The sequence below is a fragment of the Leptodactylus fuscus genome, chromosome 6 (genome assembly GCF_031893055.1).
Source record: "Leptodactylus fuscus isolate aLepFus1 chromosome 6, aLepFus1.hap2, whole genome shotgun sequence".
NCBI lineage: Eukaryota > Metazoa > Chordata > Amphibia > Anura > Leptodactylidae > Leptodactylus > Leptodactylus fuscus.
In genome coordinates, this window is record NC_134270.1 from 151687053 (window position 1) to 151706694 (window position 19642).

A 19642-nucleotide genomic window follows, 5' to 3' on the forward strand; every position below is an offset into this window, starting at 1 on the left:
TGTTACAAGCCGGGTTCGAACCAAATATCCCAAATGTTTGGTTTTTAACAAAACCTAACAATTGGGGATTTGTCTTAGACAAACTATAATGGCCGTAGAGGAATGGATGCACCTCTGTTGGGCCTCTATGGTGGTGTTCACACGGAAAAATCTGCTGTGGATTTGGGGGTGGATTTCGCCCCAAAATCCGCCTTCCATTGTTTTCAATAGGAGGTAGAGATCGCAGCAGGACACTCAAAAAAGAAACGTCCTGCTTGATCTTGCTGCGGTGTCCATGGCTCGAGACTCCAAGCTGATTAGGCCCATTCATCCAGGCCTAATCAGTAGTGAGATGCCGTGTCGGAACGCTAATGCACTGCATCGGCATTCTGTTGTCGCTAGATCGCAGTGAATTCCTCTTCATTTTCCAGTGTGAACATACCCCGTATGATATCAGACGCTCTCCTGGTGACGTCATGTGCCCCGGATCACTGCTGATGGTACAGCTGTCATGACATCATGGCACTCTATGTGTCCATGTCACCACTGATGTCCAATCACAGACCTCACCATCAAAGAGACAGAGAGATGCTGCGGTGGGGTCCCAAAAGAGGTAATGGAAGGAAAGTAGAATCTCCCTTAGGCTTCTATAACCTGGGGTCTCAATTTGGGTCCCAAGCCACCCAAAACCAAAACGAATCTTGGAAGTTTTGCCCATCTCTAGTCTTAGCGGATGTCATCAGGCACTGTCCAGATCGGACCTTCACCTGATAGCAGACCCAGGTCAGTGGACCTTTGCTAAATGTAGACCATTGGTCTACAGACTGGGGGAGGGAATATATATTTTAATTATATTCCAGGGGGTTGAGTTTATTTTGACATGCAGGTACTAAAAGGAGTGGTTGGGGCTCCCATATCTCATGAGATCTGAAAAACCTGTTCACGATTGACCAGTGGTTTCTACGTAAGCCGATTTACATAAGAAAGTCAGAATCCTCCTCCTATGAGATTGTGACAAGAAAACCTGCAGAATTGTCTTGTGTCACAAATAGCTACTACAGGTCTCTTACTTTGCTGTCCCTGTACTCGTGGCGGAGACATGTTCGTTCTACACCTTGGAAAACAGGTCTGACAAGTTTCCATTCATTCTGATTCTCTCATAGAATAGAGACATTTAAAGAGAGTCTGTCACCAAGAAACTCAATATCAACCCAGAGACTCTGCATAGACCAAGCACCATCGTAATTTTAGACAGTGCACCTATTGGATAAATGGTTAGAAAAATGCAAGAGAGGATAGGAAGAGGTTGTCAACCAAGTGTAAAGGGTTGGTGATTCCAACCAGAAGATGGAGCCTTTGGGGGCTCTAAAACACCCCCATTGCACTTGAGCCTCATTTGCATATTTCTAGAAACAGCTTTATAGAGGTAAGGGGCATCTACTGGAATATCTATAGGCATGAGGGCATTCATTGTCCCCTACAATGTACTATGGTTCCGAATTTCCTGGTGGCAGACTCCCTTTAACAAGGGTAACAGGTCGCATCTCAACATCATAGATAATCATGAGATGCAACAAGTCTGTGACTTCTGTTGTATAACCTACATTGCTGTGTAGCCCTAGCCTAAGGGACGACAGTACTGACCTTTGCTAGCACATTCTACAATTCTTACTCTGCATACACTTATGCAAATGAGCTATTTTGGGCAATGAGGGTATTGCTGTTACCTCTTTGGAGCAATGACAACACCAGTGTGTTGATACAAGTTGCATATTGACAAAACCAGTGATATCTCGGAAACAGAGGCAGCAATTCACAAGGGGAAGTCACTGTGATTCAGGTGATCCTGACCTATCTAATTGGGGTTGATATGCTGGGGTCTTGTGACCGACTCCCTATATTGTCTCTCATACAATATAATGCTCCCTTAGCACCAATTGTCAAATCTATGTACCATCACTGTGTTCACCTCTATCTGCACCCTCAAGAGTTGAAATTGGGATATGCAGCCTGGGACAATAGATCCAGAATAGTTGGGGACATGTTAAAGGGGTTACCCCATTATGGTCACTTATACCCTATCCACAGGACAGGGAATAAGTGTCTGCTCCCTGGGTTCTCAAGTGATTAGGACAGGGGACTGAAAGTCCCCGTGAGGCCTCCTTGTGAATGGTGCACTAGTATGCTTGTGTGACCGGCACTCCATTCACTTCTATGGGGCTACCAGGACTATAATCTCCAGTCTCATAAAAGTAAAAGGAGAGACGTCACGCATGTTCAATAGCGCTACATTTACAAGGACGGCTAAGGGTCCCCCATCCTCCAGATTACTGAGGGACCCAGTGATCGGACTCCCAGTGATTGAGCAGTTATCCTCTATCCACAGGGCAGGGAATAAGTGTGCATAGTAGGACAACTCCTTTAAGTGTGTACTAAACTGGTCCCTCAAGAAAGAATTGGGACAAAGCTGTTGCCCCACCACCACACCCCTGCTTGGGACCTGCTGTTGGAACATGAGCATGAATAGTATTTAAAATGGCAACGTCTCTGTAAGACAATGCTTTCTACACAGACCTTTTTGGGCCAAAATCATCATTTCTGACTGGTTAGATAGAGAATGCATCTAAAAAAAGAAGACCGTCCCTGACGTTGTGATAATATAGTGTAATATAGTATACGGTAATACGTCAGGGAGGAATAGTTAACTCCATATCTAGTATTGAATTTAGTAATTGCACGGACTGCTGTCAGGAAAGACTGAGGCCTACGCCAGTGTCACAAGCTGAAGCCATAGCAACATGACAGGACAAGCACTCAGCGCACTAATACTATGCTGTCACACACGTTACATAAAGCGCCCCGGCCGTGCCCTCTGGGCCTGATATTCCTTGTAAGTTACACCATATAAATTATAATTGCTTAGGTCTAGTAATAATGCAGTAATGTAGTAACGCAAATACATTGTCCTCCATACCACAGGTTCTATAGCAAAGTATATCAGGGACTATAGGAGAAGCCACAGCGCCTGAGACTGTCATTCATAGCTTTGTGGAAATGTATCCCCTTCTCCATGGATATAAATCTGCACATTTTTCCGATTCAGGAAATGAAGTAAAGGGTTATAGGTGGTGGATCAATTAATTGTCCTAAAGTTAAAGAGCCTAGGCGGATTATAGCCCTCAGGCCTGGTTCACATCTGCGTTGGTAATCTGTATGGAGAGTCTGCATGGGTACCCTCCCGAACGGCCTACCAAACGTATTGGCAAGCGGTGTGCAGTGAGAGCACACTGACCCCGTAGACTGTAATCGGGTCCGTGTGCTTTCCGCATGGTCTCTGTACGGAACATGCGGACAGAAGAGTAGCTCACGATCTACTTTCCAGTCTGTATGACTCATGTGGAGACCGTGCGGAAAGCACACAGACCCCATTATAGTCCATGGGGTGCTCTCACTGCACACCACTTGCCAATGCGTTCGGTAGTCCATCCGGGAGGTATAGTAGTATAATGGTAGTATAATGCCTGCTATTCCACTGCAATACTACATAACATATCTCCGCACCATCAGGCTAAGGTCCCACGTTCCAACACTATGTTTTACAGCACCAGCAAAGTGAATGAGATTCTGACTAATCCGATCCACAGATTGCGGGAAAACGTTGCGTTTATCATAAAATGTAGCAGGTCATATCTTCGCAGGAAAACTGAGTATTTCACACATAAATTGAACGTAAAGAAAACCGCCAGAGCCAGTACACCTCGGCTTCAGTGCTCATGCCCTGATTTTTTATTTTGAATGCAGCCACAGATTGAATTATAACACGGCAATTTGGGACACTGGACCCCTGGTCTATAAGGACATGCGCGTGGTTTACGGTCCTAAATCTCTCCGACAGGTTTCAATTCACAGGTACAGACATCTGACCAATTATTGTTCAATTAGACAAAACTCAAGAGAAATTGGTTTGTGCAAATAGTCAATTGTTCTGATAGATATTGGTCTCATCTGCCAGAAAATTTTCCTGATTGTAATCCAAAAGATTGTGACGGACACCACCATCATAGGGAACATAAAAGAGGAAGAGGAGAATGAATTCAGTCCTAACAAAATATCTGATTTGTCAGAAATCTTTGTGTGTAGGGTGAGCCTATCTACGATCAGCTATTCTCCAAGTTTGATGCCATCGACGGTGTCTGGTGTCCGCGGATAGGCTTGGAATCTATTCCCCACAGATACCTGGTTCTTACTGTATTTGCTGAAACTAGACAACCCCTTTAAGTGTGAAATATGCACAAAAATCGACAGTGTCCAGATGGGACAAATACACCACAGACGTGTTCTCTGAGGAAAATCTATAGCGTCTCTGCCCGTTATAGGCTAAGGCCCCATATACGAGCTGTAGTCAAAAAACACTGCAGCAGAAACATATTGCGTTTTTTCCACAGCAATTTTTCTGCCCCAATTATACGAAAGAAAAATGTCAGCGTTTCCAAAGCTGTAATTGACATGCTGAGATTTACAAATATGCAATGCACAACATGGGGCCTAGGCCTTACAGTTCCAGAAAAGTGAATGAGATGTCGTTTTCGTGCAGAAAAAACAGAGGAAAACCCATTAAGGCTGAGGCCCCACATTGCGGAAACGCAGCTTTTTTTGTTGCAGTTTTTTGAGCCAAAGTCAGGAGTGGATTGAGCAGAAGGTAGAAGTATAAGAGCCTCCTGTATATCGCCCATTCCTTTTCTGCTTTAGGCAGATTTAGGACAACTGGTGTAGCAGAAATCTGGCATAAATCATGATAGATCATACCTGCTCCCTTTTTGGTGGTGCAGAAGTATTAAGAAAAAAAGAAGAAAAAGTCACCCATTTGTACAAAAATTGTAATTTTTTTTACGACTTATACCCCAGAAAATCAGGCAGGAAGCATTTCTCAACAAATTCCTAAAATGTTTTTCTTAAAGCAAGTGTCCTGGCATCGCACCAGCATGAAGATGGACATTTTTCTTTAGTTCCTTTACCTGTTTTGGAAAAGGCTCAGAAACCGCATTCCCAGCTGAACGTGAAGCATTACACTGGACCGACTGGAGACGCTTCCAAAGAGTGCAGACTCACGCTTTTACATAAAGACAGGGGGTTGCATACATTTGCCCTTGCAGCCAAAATAAGGCTAAGTTCACATTATAGTCAATGGAGTCCTATGTGATCCATCTTAAGGATAGGCCATCAATATTAGAACTGCTGAGGTTTGACACCTGGTAACCCTGCGGATCAGCTGTACTGAGACAGCGCAGCTCTTGGTAAAGTCACTTGTCTGCTGCTCAGTTAATGTACAAGCTGTTCTGCATCATGGTTTGCGGTATATAAACATTACCACGGGTGTTAAACTTCTGCATATCTAACAAGGAAAAAACGGACAATCCCTCTTACTGAACAGAATAACGGATTAAAACAATGCAGATGTGAACCCGGTCTTACTTTTTACAAACTCTCAGATACGCAGTTCTTAGCTCCATAGAAATACAATTGCTACATTCCCTACAATAGGAGCAGCGCAGACAGTATATAAGGTTCTTGGGAACCAATGAAAAAAATGGTTTTAACATTATTTTTTGCGAAGTAGAGGGCCAACCAATATTTCACTTGGTCAGCAGTACAGCTGCATAGGCAGCTTTGCTATTCAAGTCTCTTGGAAAGCTGAGTAGCAATGTACACAGAGACTCTTAGGTTAGACTAGATAGTGACTTTGGCCATGCATAGTCAAAGATGGCAGAGTCCTACTGTCTGCATTGCAGCTAATAAAAGTGAAAGTGTTACATTGAGACCCACAAGTTGCTGCATCCAGGACCCAATAGTTGCCAAAAATCTTGACGTCATGCCAAATTGTAGGCCACAAAGTAACCAGATTCACTTTCATTAGTTGCAATGCAGCAACTATGTTCTTTGCTTTTGTGACATGTTTTCTTATGACAGATTTCATCAAGGTTTCCTTTAAAGGGAATTTGTCACTAGAACCTCACAGATAGATAGGTTAGGGAGACCCGAACCTAACAGTGTTTTGATAGTTTAGTTTGCTACCTCCAGTGCTGAGATATCGCTGGTTTGTCAATTTACAAAGGAGCTCTTTTGAGCAAAACTGGTGTTGTCACTTACCTTTCTGGAGCAATGACAACACCCTCATTGCTCTAAAGATTTTATTTGCATATTAAGAAAAATGGTGATATCTTTATCTGTCATCTGGGGAACTACCATCCATGCTATAATCTTGTTTTCAATCTGGGCATCCAACAGGGACTGCTACCATCAAAGACGACTATGAGGCTTGGAGTCCAGCTCAATATTGTAGTCAGGAAATGCAGCCGACACATGGTCCATATTACACCGACTGAACACAGATGTGGGAAGAATATGCAAATCTGACCTCCATGATGTAAATAGGATACCAGTGCCTCAAGTATGCACACCAATAGAGGGCGCTGACTGAGAAGATAGACTTGTACATTCTCAGTCAGCACCCTCTATTGGTGTGCATACTTGAGGCACTGGCATCCTAATTACATCATGGAAGTCAGATTTGCATATTCTTCCCATGTTCCTTTGCACAGTGGAGCACTCATGGCTTAATAAGACTCCACACACCTAAATGGTGGTCTCTCCCTATGGAGTGACAATATCCCCTGAACACAGATGTGTGAAACCAGCTTAAAGCTAAGGCTCCACATAGAGGTTTCCTCTGTGGACTTTCTGCTTCAGTTACCTGTATACCTATAGGGATACCACCAGCGTTTCCTTAGATATAGTTGACATACTGAAATTTCCAAAACCGCAATGATTTCGAAAATCACAGCATCTTCACTGGGTGTATTTTCCCACAATGTGTGGATTGGATTTTTCACTTTGCAGTGACTGTAAAGCGCTGCAATTTTTTGCTGCGTTTTCACTAGAATCCCATCCACTTTGTAGGGACTGGCGTTTCCACTGTTGCCAAACCGTGGCTTATACGCCATGTAGGGCCCCGCACTCAGGCGGATTCTGCAGCGCAGACTCCTACAAAGATTTCAGCGGTAGTGTGAATCCAGCCTTAGCCTTATACAGATGTAATAAAGAAGCAGCTAGATATTATTTTAGTAGAGGTATATTCAGATAACTGCATTTTCACAAGCACTTTTCTAGCTTTGCGATACAGTGATCGGCTTACACCGATAACATATAAAATAAAGCGTGCTTCATCCATACAAATCTATCATGTCCAGCTATCACGTTGAAGAACTGTAACACATTGCTGTAAGCTACATTTTGGTGCTTTATTTTCCACACCTCAACCACAATGTCTGAATATACCTGAAGTTAACTAGCATCTGACATATACAGGATTACAATGAATAGAAGGTGGAAGCTAAAAGCAGAAAAGTAGTGACATAAACAGGAGAAAAGCTTCGGTACTATAGTAGTGGGTGGAAGTATACAATGCAGGACACATATAAAAGTGTATCCAAAAGAGGAGGAGAACAGGAAGGCTACAACAAGAGCAGCAAGGGCCGACACAATGTAGCAGAAAGCACAGATCAATAATGCACCAGGAATCAGAATATATAATAATAATAATAATGTGCTGCCTTACCTTACAGCCCGGGATTGCAGAGATCTACTACTACTGCAGCTTCTACAAGGGGTGAGGCACCTTCCTCTCTGGAAGAGGCGGTTTCCTATGCCCAGACAGAAATGGGTGCTTGCTCTGTCAGTCACACCCAGGTTACACCCTCCTGTACTCTGCTGCAACCAAACTGCAGGCAACCAGCAGCCGAAATACAGATCAGGAAGTGAGGCTGTCAGGACTTAGTGAATAAGCCCAGAACCAATCATAAGCACAGCAGGCGCGAGGCCAGGTACAAGCTGCAAACACAGACTGAAAAGTGGCAACAACCTATATGTCACTCACGGGGACAGGACTTCATGCCACGGGATACATTGCTTTGTAAGGGTGGGGAAATTTTGTGTAAAACTAGGAATACTGGGCGATGTAATAATAAGCAACGGAGAAACATCTGAACTTAGTTTTAGGCCAATTGTGGTGTTTTACAGTAATGGAAATGTGGATGGGATTCTAGCAAATTCTATGCCCACTTTGTGCCAAAACCGACACTCAGCTTGTCAATTATACGCACGGAAACGCCGGCGGTTTCACCATAGGTATAATTGTAACAAAAAGTCTGCTGAGGAAAATTCTGCAAACTTTTTGTTTAAAGCACTGCGGGAAGAACCGCAATGCGTTGCCACCGCGGTTTTTCCTGCAGCGCTTTATTGCGGCGGGACGTCCGGTGGGGCCTTAGCCTTATGGAACTTTAAAGGGATTCTACCATTAAACTACTTTTTTTTCTAATTACCATGTCGGAATAGCCTTAAGAAAGGCTATTCGTCTCCTACCTTTAGACGTGGTCTCCGCCGCGCCGGTCCGTAGAAATACTGATTTTAACCAGTATGCAAATGAGCTCTCCGCAGCAATGAGGGCGGGCCCCAGCGCTGAAAGGCCAATGAGCGCATCCCCATTGCTGCCCGAGAGCTCTTTCCTGCCGGCGGCCATTTTTGGGTAGCCGCTCTTGCAGTTCAATACAGGAGTCGGCCGGCGGCCATTTTGGGGTGTCCTCTCAATGCTCCTCTATAGAACTACAAGAGAAAGAAAAGCCAGAAGAGGCGGAGTTGCTGCAGAAAAAGGAGGCGGCGCAGGAAAGAGCTCTGGACAGCAATGGGGATGCGCTCATCGGCCTTTCAGCGCTGGGGCCCGCCCTCATTGCTGCGGAGAGCTCATTTGCATACCGGTTAAAACCGGTATTTCTACGGAACGGCACAGCGGAGGCCACGTCTAAAGGTAGGAGACGAATAGCCTTAAGGCTATTCCGACGTGTTCATTAGAAAAAAAGGTAGTTTAATAGTAGAATCCCTTTAAGCATGGATGTAGCTAAGGCTAGGGCTGGGTTCTCATCTTCATTTCATCAGTGTTCAGGGATTCCATCCCCCATTCCACCTGAAGAATGCTCTCTGCGTTTTTCGGGTGTAAGACCCACCGGACCCCGTTATAATCCACTTAAAAAGCAGTTAACCTTCAAGTGGATTGTGTTTTCGTGTCCCCAAGTGGACCTGAAGAACGGAAAGCACAATGCAGGTGTGAACCCAGCGTTAGTCCACATCTGCATTGGAGACTCCACCACCATAAATTGGCAGAGAGAAAAGTCCTGGACAGAGGACATTTCTCTCCGCCACTTTCATTATGAAAACAGCAGACCCCATAATAGTCAATAGATATACCGTAGTTTTATATAGGCAGATACCAAGCGCAGATGGAAACATAGTGTAAGGGGGAGTGAGCAGGGCATGTGCCTTAGGTGCTGGCTGTCAGGAGGACAGGGCTCCAATAGGCCACTTCTATGTATTTAGATACAGAGTAATGACAGTGAGCTGAGCCCATGCCCCAATGACGGAAAGCCTACCTACTAGAGATGAGCGAGTACTATTCGAAACGGCCGTTTCGAATAGCATGCACCCATAGGAATGAATGGAAGCGGCCGGCACGCGGACTTTGCCCCCTGTGTGCTATGTCCATTCATTCCTATGAGTGCGTGCCGGAGTTTCGAATAGTACTCACTCATCTCTACTACCTACAGGCAGGGCCACCATCAGGAATTTTGGGGCCCCATACAGCCTACGTGTCTGGGCCCCCCCCCCCTCACACGTGACAAATTTAGCCCCACCCACTTTTCTGTTGACTCCGCCTATTCATTTTTCATGTGCTCCCACACAGTATAATCCTCCTACAGTCACCTGTAAATTATATACCCCCCTCCATCTCTCCCCCAGTTTCATATACACCCTTCCTCTGCCCCCAGTTTCATGTCCCCCCTCCATCTCTGTCCCCAGTTTCATGCTGTTCTCCCCCTTTCAACTGCCCAGTTTCATGTCCCCCCCGTCTCTGCCCCATTGTCATGCCGTTCCCCCCTCATCTGCCCCAGTGTCATGTCATTCTCCCCCCCTTCATGTGCCCCAGTGTCATGCCATTCTCCCACCCACTTCATCTGCCCCAGTGTCATGCCATTCTCCCCCCCACTTCATCTGCCCCAGTGTCATGCCATTCTCCCCCCCACTTTATCTGCCCCAGTGTCATGCCATTCTCTCCCCACCCCCTTCATCTGCACCAGTGTTATACCTTTCTCTCCCCACCCCCTTCATCTGCCCCAGTGTCATGCCATTCTCTCCCCACCCCCTTCATCTGCCCCAGTGTCATGCCATTCTCTCCCCACCCCCTTCATCTGCCCCAGTGTCATGCCATTCTCCCCCCCCCTTCATCTGCCCCAGTGTCATGGCATTCTCCCCACCTTCATCTGCCCCAGTGTCATGCCATTCTCCCCCCCTTCATCTGCCCCAGTGTCATGCCATTCCCCCCCCTTCATCTGCCCCAGTGTCATGCCATTCCCCCCCCCCTTCATCTGCCCCAGTGTCATGCCATTCCCCCCCCTTCATCTGCCCCAGTGTCATGCCATTCCCCCCCCTTCATCCCAGTGTCATGCCATTCTCTCCCCACCCCCTTCATCTGCCCCAGTATCATGCCATTCTCCCCCCCCCTTCATATGCCCCAGTTTCATGCCATGCTCTCCCCACCCCCTTCATCTTCCACAGTGCCATGCCGTTCCCCCCCTCCCCTTCATTTGCCCCCGTTTCATGGGCCCCTTCACTTACCTCTTCCATCGCTTCGTGTCACCCGCCGCTCCGCTCTCACGCCACTGAAATAATTTAGGCGCGATGTGATGACGTCATCACATCGCGCCTACAGACGCCGAAGCTGGACAGCAGCGTTTAAAGCAGGAGCTGAGCTGTCACAGCTCCTGCTTTAATCGCGTAAGTATTCAGCTCATCGGCGTCCGACGGACGCCGATCAGCTGAAATCGGGACCGGCAAGTGCTGGGGGCCCCAAGAGGCTCTGTGGGCCCCGGCACTTGCCCGACTATGCCCTGCGCTGACGCCAGCCCTGAATGACTGGTGCAGGCGCCAGGAGGCCGGCACACGGTGGCGGGCCAAAACCGGGCCCCCACCAGTTTTCAATTTGGCCGGGCCCCTGACGCCAGTACCAGTAATACTGGCCTATCGGCGGCCCTGCCTACAGGTCTGACTTTGAGTATCATGTTTGACCACCATTGTACTAGGACTTGGAATGTAGCTAAGCAGAAAAATATGGTAAATGTGCAGGGTAATTTATGAGACGGACTTAGGATGCATTCACACGGAGAAAATGGCGCTGAATTTAGTGTGGAATTTCAGCACTGAAAAAAAAAGCCTCACATTGACTTCAATGGGTTCCTTTTTCTGCTAGGCTTTTTTTTCAGCGCTGAAATTCCACACCAAATTCAGCGCCATTTTCCTCCGTGTGACCATATTGAGGCAGCTGCAAGTATAAGCTTTATAATCATATGATCATTGGCGACCACCTAGGGGTGAGGTTCTGCTGCAACATGTGCATGCGCAGTGCTTACCCTCTGTGAAATCCGCAGCTCTAAACCTGCCAAGATGTTCAGCACCAGTGTGGTGAATGGGATCTAAACACATTGCAGTATAAACCCCATGGCACAAAATGTCTTGCGTAGGAGTCCGCCTATTCCTATTTCTTGCTTTGGGCCTATATCTATAAAACATTTATGACATATCCTTCAGCTGTGTTATAAATACCTGATATCCATTTAGGCTCCACATACACAGGTCTGGTCTGTATTTTTTCTGGACTGACTTTGGTCCAGAGTCTGGGACTCCTTGGATCTATGAGGCTCGGAGTCCCTGCCTCCCTGCGACTCTTCTCCCAGGCTCATACATTTTACATTGGGGCTGAGGAGCTTCACATTATGCCTAAGGTTACAGCAGAGTAACATAGTCCAAACATGCAACAATGTCTTAGAAATTCCATATTTTTCACAATCTAATTTGCATTACCACGGCCCATTTCCCCTCAATTTGTGTGAAGACTGCTGTGAAATTTGGTAATATATTTTTTTTATTAGAGCCACAATATAGTACTTGTTATACCGCATTACCTTCCATGCTGCAGTATATTGTAATACATTTAGACTCTGTTCACACTGCATGTGTAGTACACATTACACATATGTGCCCGGAAAGTCTCTCATCCTATCCAAGGCCAAAATTCATAATGGTCAAATGCCAAACGGCAATCTTTTCTTATACGTCATATCCTCATAAATCTATGGGCACATGCCATATATAGAGAACTTTTTTTGACATTTTACACTTGTATTTTGACGTGTTTTTTTTACACGTGTAAAAAAATGTAATTAAAGTCAATGTGAGTCTTATTTTTACACATGTATTTTGCCATAATACACGCGCATTTACTCCGTGTGAACAGGCCCTCCCATTGACTTCAATGGCATTTTACACGTGTATTTTGACATGGTTTTTTTTACACGTGAGAAAAAATGTCATTCAAGTCAATGGGAGTCTTAGGGCCCATTTTGGCAAAATACACGAGTAAAAAAATACACGTGTAAAAATAATACTCCCATTGACTTCAATGCCATTTTTTTTACACGTATAAAAAAAAACACGGCAAAATGCACATGTAAAATGTCATTGAAGTCAATGGGAGTCTTATTTTTACACGTGTATTTTGCCAAAATACACACGCGTTTACTACGTGTGAACAAGCCCTAACAGAAAAATCCACTAAAGGTAAATATGTGCTTCTGACTCTCACTAAAGTGAATGGGAGAGTTCGGAGGTGTCGAGAGGATTTTTGGACCCTTAAGGCTGGGTTCCCACGTGTTTGTTTTTTTTTTACCGTATTTTGACGCGGGACAGCCTCAGAATCCGGTCAAAAAAACTCCTCCCTTGGTTTGTGCGACTGTCGCAGCATTCCACTCCGGAATAGGCCCAAATGAATGAGCCTAGTCGGGAGGGAGTGCTGCACCATGGTCGTCTGTCACTGATTCAGCCACGGAATCCGCGGCAAGAAAGGGCAGCTCGCTTCTTTTTTTTCCCGTTTTCCGGTTTCTTCCCGCTCGTGGAAAAAGGAAGTGAATGGCTCCCATTGAAGTGAATGGGTGCGGTTTTTTGAGCCGGATTCTGCAGCAAAATCCGGTCCAAAAACCCGTGTGAAGCCAGCCTAAAGGCTGGTCTTACACGGCTGTAATGTAAGTCAGCAAATGGTCAACAATTGAGGGTTTTCAATTGCGGACACGTATTCAATGTGGCCTCTTAAACCACCGGATATTTTATCTGTAGTGTGGCCAGGCCACAACCGTGGTCCACAATTTATAGGACATGTCCGTAATGGCCGTGAATTGTGGCACTACGCGGACTCGCCCATAGAGCTCTATGGCCGAGTGCGGCAGGACACGGACGTCTGCTGAGTCTATGTTGCCGATCAGCAACTTGCGGACCGTACATTCAATACGGTCGTGTAAGACCAGCCTAAGGCTCCAGGGCCCAGTAGCGATTGCTACCACTTCATCCCCAATAGCTACACTCTTGAATGCAGCCTCTGATGCAGAAGTCACCACAACTAGTCAAGGCTCCGCTTTTATCTACACAATATAGTTGTTTTCAGTTCATGCAGAAAGTGTAATATATATATATATATATATATATATATATATATATATATATATATATATATATAATATCCAGAGTCTTTTCAATATAGCTTCAAAAATGTGGCCACAAAATATGTGAATAAATAAAAAAGAAACGTCTTGAAATTGCATTTTTTCATATCTATTTTAAAATACCCTGTGTGAAGAGTCTTAGAGAGAAACCCAACCGCGTTCTGTGTTTTGTACTCTGCATCAGATCATGTTGTGATTTTTTTTAATTTATCTTTGTTTATATCAAGATAAGAGAATCAGCTCACATGAAAAAAAAAAAATCAACGTCGGAACAAAATGCCTAATGTCGCTTTTTCCCATAAACACCATTCCCCTTGGTGTCAGTTTATTTTATATCTCCATGGGTAAGTAAATACCGAGCCTTGTGCGTATCTCCAGGGGTAAGTACTGTACACACAGAGCCTTGTGCGTATCTCCAGGGGTAAGTACACACAGAGCCTTGTATGTGTCTTCAAGAACAAATGTGACGGTAGCATAAATTGGCACATTCTCCCCAAGTATTTATGGGGGCTCTCCCATAATCCCCAAAACCATACTATTTCAAAATTCATAAGTAGCTAATTATTAATTAGTTAAATAACCTCTTAGAAACAGTGCCTATTTATGTATCAGTCTACCCTTTAAATCCCACCACCATCCATAGCATGCAAAGAGAAAACTGCAGTGATCAGAGGTTCCTCTGATCTGCTGAGCAAGCAGGGATGCGGCTGTCTAATACAGCATTGCTCTGCTCCTACTGCAAAGGCATGCTTGCTTTGGGTGTATTATAAGCCGGACAATGCAGGAATTGTTTGTCGCTAAGGCATGTGTCATCAGTAAATGCTGATTTTCAACCAATACTTGAACTAGTCACGTTACTTCCTGACAGGGAAGGATGGGCACGGAGTGCAAAAGAACGCACCCGATGCCCATTGTGATGAATGACAGGTGTCACGGACACAGCTAGTGTCCGCTCCTAATGTCCGTGACAGATTTGGAGCGGACACTACATGTCGGACACCGACGGTAGTGTGAACGCTCCCTTACAGGACAGAACGACACACCTCCTTCCACCTCATGGAACTGCCCTGCAATGCAAGAGCTGCAGCCTTTTCTGGCCAAGTAATGAGCCCAGGATCTACACCTGGGCTGAGGCCTACTCCAGATACACCCTCGACCACACATATGTCAAAAACCTGGGCCTGATATTTCTGGACTCCAGCACTTTGCCTGTCACTTTCTCACAGTTGCTTTAGTTATAATTTTGGATGTAATAAAGAAGTAAAAAATAAAATAAGATTTGTGAAGCTAAAATGGGTCAGTGTGCTACCCACGAAAAACATGGCTAGTACACCACACCGACAATGCACCAACTTGAGCATTTTGCCAAAGGCTGAGTTCACCTTCATGCCAGACCACCTGATGCAGATCCATCAGAAATCCTGGACACAAAAAGCCAAGTTCAACTTTTTCCCTTTGTTGCTAACTATCAACCCATCTCTAACCTCCCCTTCATCTCTAAAATATTGGAACATTTGGTCTATTCTCGTTTAATCCGCTATCTCTCTGCTTGACCTCTTACAGTTGGTTTCTGCGCTCCGCTGAAACAGCTCTCACAAAAGTCTCCCATGATCTTCTGACGGCTAAATCTAATGGTGACTTCTCTCTTCTTATTCTTCAGCATCATCTCCTCCTCACTATGCTCTGCTCAGTCGGCCTCATGGACACTGCGCTCTCCTGGTTCTCCTCTTAACTCTCAGATCGCACATTCACTGTATCATTTGCGGTCTCTGTTTCTCCCTTTGCCGTTGGGGTTCCTCAGGGCTCGGTCCTAGGCCCCCTGCTCTCTCTACATAGCCCCCACTGTACAAACCATTGCCAGATTTGGCTTCCGGTACCATCTTTATGCTGATGACACCCATTTATACACATCTTCCTGTGACATCACCCCTGCACTCATACAGAACACCAGTGACTGTCTCTCTGCAGTCTCAAATATCATGTCCTCACTCTATCTGAAACTGAATCTCTCTAAGACTGAACTACTACTGTTTCCACCATCTAATAGATCTGTCCCTGATCTATCCAATGCAGTCTCCGGCCTTACTATAACTCCTAGGCTGCAGGCCCGCTGCCTCTGGGTTGTGTTTGACTCTATCTTTCCTTCACCCCCCGTATCCAATGTATCAGGAGGTCTTGTCGTACTGCTTTGGGAACTGTAGGGGCAAAGGAACATCTGGTGGAATGTTTTTGGATATAAGTCTATCATCCGTTGACTGGTATTATAACTGACACCTGAAATAAATCTGACGTGATTTGTTCCCCCCTAAGTGGTTCAGCATGATTATACCCACCTTATAGTCAACATTCAGGTGGTGATGCCACACGGGATGTCCATCCCTCCGGTCTTTAACCCATCCTTGTTTTGTCTGGATGTTGGTCTTGTCTGTGGCCCTTCTGTGTGGGTCTGTTTGTGTTCTCGATCTTGGTACCTAGCCTAGTTTTTGGAAATACTGTTCTAAGTCTCTTATTTTTATATTACATGAGTATATCTTTTGTTTTTCTAATGCTTTGCTATTGGACTATTGATATTTGCAATCTAACAGGAAGTCTTTTTCATTATATGCCACTCTATAGTTTGTTATAACTATGCCATGATATATGGCCACAGGTTACATTCTATGTTGTAATTTTCCTACTTAATTCAATAAAAACTATTGAAAGTAAATTTTGAGCACAGTAACTATATTATGTGTATCGTACCCTGGAACAAGAAGCTGTGGGGGATAAAAAGATAAAACCTCACAGAAAATGAAATATCAGATCAAAAGATTTACAAAGATATACCAGTGGCAAATATTGAGGCATATTGCAATCCTGCAATTGTACACAACACCATGTATTGACCCACAGAGATCTTCATAAAGTGCTAGAAATGCATCAATTCTTGGAATGGGACAGAGTCGTGTCAAACAATGAGCGAAATCTACTTTTGGGGTCAGCAAAGATACTTGTCTGAGGCGTATGTGCCCATTTTAAACTCTCAAACCTATGAGATATTTGTAAGACCATTTCCGGGTATCTGGCTGGAGCATTTGTAGAGAGTAGTTCATCATATTTAACACGTCCATGCCAGGGAAAGTAGCAAGCCAAGCCTATAGTCTATGGAGAGGTGAAGACGTCCATCAATGGTTGCTCTTTGACCCTTGGAGAGGGATGTGGCCCCCATTTGATGTTGGGGGAGAGAATAAATATATTTATAGATGAACCTTCTGACCTCGAAATAAAAGGGGAAAAGAGAAAGTGAATTTTTTGTATAGTTTGGAAGGGAGTGAACTGATTTCATGTTGTGGTCTACAAATGGGATGAAAGTAGGTGCCCTTCCTTCCTAAAGTCTGTTTTGAAAGGCTGGGTTGTCCATCAGTGCAAGAACATCGCCCCATTCTACAATCTGATTCAAAAATAAGTAATGTGATGCTGACAATGCTTTTATATACTGCAAAGACCTTGTGGGGTAAACACACTGGGAGTCATGTTGAACAACTAACACATCAGCTTGGTAGAGCACAATAACATAAGGCCTCTTTTCTGTGTGGAGAGTACTTACCGCCTGCTAGGATAGTCACCAATTGTAAAAATAAGGATGTCATTTATGCGATTATTTGCCCTTTATTTGGGCCAGCTCTAAGCCAATACGATGTAAATAGTACACTGAAGAAGAAAACTTTGTGATAGCTAAAATATGTGTCCGTATCAAAACGATTGGCTATAGAAAGAGGATCTTGAGCTTAAAAAGTTCCCCTGCTTTCTCCAGGTTATGCTATCAATCCCATGATATTTCGGTACAGCATTACACAGACAGCAACAGCCAGTACATCTCTCCAGTGTGGGTGTCCTGGTGTTGTACCCCATTACATCACATTCTGATTACCAGGTCATTATTCGGGTGCTAGAAGTTGCTGGTGGATAGGTCATCAGTATGATTTGGGGCCAGAATCCCCTTTATAAAAGACAGATGTGTAAGTGAAAGACAAAAAAGACTCAAATAGAATTTTAAAAACTTTATTAAAACATAAAAAAACCAAAAAACCCACATTACAGTAATATATTAATATATACTCTAAAAAGAATTTAAAAAATGACTATAAAAAAGTTTTGATACTAATGTTCATTGTTTTTGGAAAGATAAACTAGAACAAACTGAAAATCTATATCAGAGGGCAGTAAAAAGGGAATAGTCACCCAATATAAAAATTCCCTCAGGATGGGTTCACATATGTTCATCAATGCATGTCTGGCACGCTACAGATACTAGAAAGATGCTATGGGGTCATTTCCATCATCTGGGACATCAGTCATGAAATCAAAATCTCTCTTTTCAGTTAATGTTATCAGTTGTGGCCTGGTAAGGAACAGAAGAACTGGACGGTGACAATTCATGCTTGAACTTAACCTTACCTGTGACGTACACAGAGATTACTCTCGTACTGCCTTGCAGTTAAGGTTTGCACTATATTGAATGTACACGTTATTCCTAGTGGCCGGCGCTGCACACATGCATAAATTATTACCTGTAGATGATAGTGTAGCTGTGGTCAACCTGGAAGAAATAATATAAACATTAGAAGTCATCAAGCAGGTTTTTTCCCTTTCAACTCTGACTTAAGTTAGAAAAAAAACACAAACAAAACAACAACATATATGAGGGGCGTTCATTAAAGATTTCCCCTGACCCACTTTCTGTGGCACAGTCATTAGTCCTTCTCTACATAGGTGCCACCTAGGGACACACACTTCTCTTTAAGCAACTGTAAACACATCACTTGTAGAAGTTGTGACTTTGGAAATCAGAGTCATCATCTGGAACATGCTTGCCCTTCAGAAATAACTTCATTGTTGGAAAGAGGTGGAAGTCCGATGGTGCGAGGTCAGTTGAATAAGAGGGATGCGGTAGAATTTCAAAGCCACAGGAGCTTGCGTCCATTTGGGCAATGTGCGAGTTGAGAACTGGTGCATTTTCATTTTGGTGAGCATGCTATGTCTCTTGGTTTTGATGGCCTCCTGCAATTTCCACAGCAGTGAAGCATAGTATGGCCCAGTGATCATGGTACCCTTTGCTAGGAAATCCATCAATACTACTCCGCGCTGGTCCTAAAATACCGAGAGCATGACCTTACGTGCCGAGGGTTGGGCACGTGCCTTCTTTGGAGCCGGTGAGTCATGATGCTTCCATTGGATCGCCTGAACTTTAGTCTCAGGATCATAGTGATGGACCCAGCTTTCACCCTGTGTGAAAAAGACCTCCTGGTTTCCATGGCACATCATATATAGAGCCTGAGAGTATTCGCCCATTCCTCCCTAGGGTGTGAGCAACCGGGTAACCCAGCGAGCGGATACCTTATGCATGTGCAGATGGTCTTGGATGATTTTTTTTTCCATGGACCCCACACTAATTTTGACATTTTGGGCTAGGTGGCGAATGTTTACGGGGCAATTTTTCAAAATGGCAACCTCCACAATAGCAGAGTGGGGTCACCCTAGAATTGGAGCGGTTTCCACCAAAGTCCGACCACATTTGATCTGACGATGACTCTTCTTGACTACATCATATGATGGGGAATCCTCACCGTAAACCTCTTTCATCTCATCCAACGTCTCCTTTCGTACCCAGCCTTTCAAGTAAAGGTACTTAATGACTGCTCTGTATTCCACGGAGTCCATTATCAAACCTCACACTACTTCAGCACCTATAAAATCAAGACCGTTATCAGTTTTAAGTTGCAGATTGGCACGTAACCTAGAGAGACTTCTATCATTACACAGGTGCAGTTTCAGCATCCTGTGATAAACAGAAGTGGGTCAGAGGAAATTTTCAATGAACGTCACTCGTATATCTCTTCAGCTTTTAAAAACTTATGGCCTATCCCATCAAATTTAGATCAGCAAGGGTCCAACTGTTGGAACCCATGCAGATCAGCTATTTCCCACAGTTACAGCATTGGGGCAGATTTATTATGCCTTTGGCACCA

The 19642-nt window shown here is 44.5% G+C and overlaps 1 protein-coding gene across 4 annotated transcripts in view; it reads right to left on the minus strand.

The window, feature by feature from the left end:
• Nucleotides 1–19642, minus strand: part of CPNE1 (copine 1) — a 340171-nt gene that overhangs the window by 19332 nt on the left and 301197 nt on the right. Inside the window, exon 1 of one of the 4 annotated variants that reach the window (XM_075277649.1) lies at nucleotides 15968–16037. The exons of 1 other annotated variant lie outside the window; for it this stretch is intronic. The gene's annotated coding sequence lies outside the window, so the exon portion shown is untranslated. Of the gene's footprint in view, nucleotides 1–7594; nucleotides 7723–15967; nucleotides 16038–19642 lie in introns of those variants that run through there. 2 more of the 4 variants (XM_075277652.1, XM_075277648.1) reach the window with 2 other exon arrangements.